Raw genomic sequence first — 3,281 nt, 5'->3', positions numbered from 1 at the left:
ATTTTTTTGTGTGGGGGGTGTATTTTGGGGTCACACCCAGCACCGCTCAGTGGTTACTCCTGGCTCTAGGGTCAGAAATCCTTTCTGGCAGGCTCTGGGGACCATATGGGACACCAGGATTCGAACCACCATTCTTCTGAATGCAAGGCAAATGCCTTACCTCCATGCTATCTCTCTGGTCCCATGTGTTAACTTTTAATTAATTCATTATTTAATTGAATCATCATATGATACATATTTGCAAAGTTGTGCATGATTTTGTTTCATTCGTGCAATGTAAAATTCTCTTCACTAGCACATTTTTTTCAACCATTGTCCCCAATTTCCATTCTACCCTTCCCTTTCCCCTCTAAAATGCCTGCCTCTGGGGCAGACCTTTTTCTTCTCTGTCTCTGTCTGCCTGCCTGCGTTCTGTCAGTCTTTCTTCTCTTTTGGGATATAGCCGTTGTGATTTGCAACACTGTTATTTATGGGGTATCCTGCACATACTTTATCTCCTTTCAGCACCCAGATCTTATCCAGAGTAATCATTTCCAACTATTGTCATAGTGATATCTTATCTGCTCTAATTTATCTCCTTCTTACCATTGTCATAGTGATCCTTTATCTGCCCTAATTTATCTCCTTCTTACCTCCCACTATTTGTGACAAGCCTCATACAATAGACTTCCTTCTACCCTCATTTTTATTGTCTCTGGATATAATTATGATAAATAATTATTTTTTAAATATGGACCAATTCACAAATTTGCATGTCATCCTCGCCCAGGGGCCATGATAATCTTCTCTGTTTCTTTCCAATTTTAGTATATGTGCTGCCGGAAGTGAGCACCATAAATAATTATATATATATATATTCTTTTCTTAATTTTTATTGTGGTCAAAGTGAATTACAATTCTTTCACAGTAATATTTGACGCACATAGTGACAATGAATGAGGGGCATTCTCACCACCAGTGTGGTCCTCCCTTCACCCCTGTTCCCAGCATGCATCCCACACCCCTCCTTTGCCTTTGTAGTGCTAGTGCAACTGTTCCCCCCTTGTAGATTGGGTATTGTTGTAGATTGGGTATGGATTCTATTGTCATTAACTTTGGATTTGGTATTCATGTCTGATCAGGAGTGTTTATAATAAATGTGTGTTGGATATTATGAAATCTTTTCTTGGCATCTATTGCTATGCTTGTATCATTTTTATTTATTTTTATCGATATGGTGTTTTATGTGTATGTTAAACCATCTTTGAATCTCTGGGATGAATCCTGGAGGTCATTGTGTGTGACCTTTTTGATTTTTTTTATCTTTTTTTCTTGTATTTTGTTCAGAACATTTGGATCTGTATTATGAAAGTTATTGGTCAATAATTTATTTTTGTGTTTATGTATTTTTTGTTTCTGTCTATCTACTTTTGGTATAAGAGTGATTTTAGCTTCATTGGAACTGTTTGGGAGTTTTTATGTTTTTTTTTCAATCTTCTAGAATTTTGAACAAGATTAGTACTAGATCCAAATTCAATGTGACAATTTTAACAGAACATATGTGTGTATCTGTATCCATATTTATATATATATATATATATATATATCTTCTGTTAAAATTGTCACATTGAATTATATGCAAATTAAGATTTTATTTATATTTTAATTGTGTTGTACACTTATTTAAATTTTTTCCTAAAAATTACCTGTTATTTTAGTTTTTAAAAACCTACATTAAAAGATTCTTACTCCTAAATATACTTAAAATTAAAATGATATAATCCATTAAGAAACAACTATTTCACCTGCGGATAGATATATTCCCAGTGACACCATATTGTTAAAAGCATTAGATATAATCCTTATTCTTACATCCTTATGGATTTTATTAAGACCAAGATAAAAAATGCAAAATAGTCTTAAATCCCTTTTATCTAAAAGACAACCTGTAACAAAAATCTGGCATCATTTTATAAAAACAAAACAGATTAACAGCTATGTAACTGATATAGCAGTTTAGTTGATTTTTTTATAGAATACAAAAATTGACTATATTTGTTAGATGCCATTATCTGGACCATTCTGTGTATTGAGAAACAATGTAGAGAAAGCTTTTACTTAGATATTAATATGTATTCTGATTATTTTCCACTTTAAAACCAAGAAAGACTAGGAGATTTTATCATAGGTCCAACGTACCTGATTAGATGCCAGTTAGCAGAAAACAATACCAATGCTACTGACAAGCACATTTTGGAACATACATTATAAAGAAGCAGGGATGAATCCAAATTAGTCATTTAGGAAGTGTAAATATTTTATTATTTAATTTTATTTTTAGCCACCTTCACTAGTAAGTGCTCAGGACTTTCTCCATTGTGTGCAGAGATCATTTTTGGCACAACTTAAGGATCATTGAGACATCAGATCATCAGGTGTTGAACTCCCATGGACCATATGCAAGGCAAGTACCTGTTTCTATCTCTTAGAGTGTAAATCTTATGTTGTAATGAATTTAAAGTTTTTAAATCTAAGAGGCATATAATTAGAGGAGTGTTTTGAATGATACAATAAAACATATACTACTTATACCAGTAAGAATTTTTACAATATTTGTTGTAAGAGAAAATACTGAAGAGTTTTCCGAGTCAAGACTATTCTCAAATACAGCATTTTTATTTAAGGAGTGCTTGTGAAAGGCTGTGAATATTGAGCATGTATATACATTAATAATTTTTAATGCTTTACAAAGGGTATTCCACTCACTAAAGTGACATATGTCTCTGATCAAATTTTACACAAAGTGTATGTGTATACATATATAGTAATTAACATAAGAAGAAAGGAACAAACAACACACTCAGAGAGATTATTTCCTTCAGTAACTCCTAGGTCACTTTTTCAAGATAAGATTTTCAACATTGAATATGTTTTTTTTTGGTTTTTTGTTTTTTTTTTGGTTTTTGGGCCACACCCTGTGATGCTCAGGGGTTACTCCTGGCTATGCGCTCAGAAGTTGCTCCTGGCTTCTTGGGGGACCATATGGGACGCCGGGGGATCGAACTGCAGTCCATCCTAGGCTAGCGCAGGCAAGGCAGGCACCTTACCTCCAGCGCCACCGCCCGGCCCCTGAATATGTTTTTAATTGCCATGTGTTTCCTGTCTACTAATATGATAGAAAAGATTAAATAAGGACTTTTGTCACTTATATACGCACCAATAAACACGTTCTTTTAGATTCGTTCATACTGTCTGTCTCTAAACTATTTAAACAGCAAATTTCATATAATTCCTACAGCTTT

At 33.8% G+C, this 3,281-nt stretch overlaps 1 non-coding gene across 1 annotated transcript; it reads right to left on the bottom strand.

Annotated features, from left to right (window-relative positions):
- Positions 1–724: 724 nt before the first annotated feature.
- On the bottom strand, positions 725–832 carry LOC126017070 (U6 spliceosomal RNA). The gene has a single exon (XR_007498746.1). It is a non-coding gene; the product is annotated as a U6 spliceosomal RNA (small nuclear RNA).
- Positions 833–3,281: the final 2,449 nt, after the last annotated feature.

The sequence above is a fragment of the Suncus etruscus genome, chromosome 8, assembly GCF_024139225.1.
Source record: "Suncus etruscus isolate mSunEtr1 chromosome 8, mSunEtr1.pri.cur, whole genome shotgun sequence".
In the NCBI taxonomy this organism is placed as follows: domain Eukaryota; kingdom Metazoa; phylum Chordata; class Mammalia; order Eulipotyphla; family Soricidae; genus Suncus; species Suncus etruscus.
This window is presented reverse-complemented; position numbering and strand designations above follow the sequence as displayed.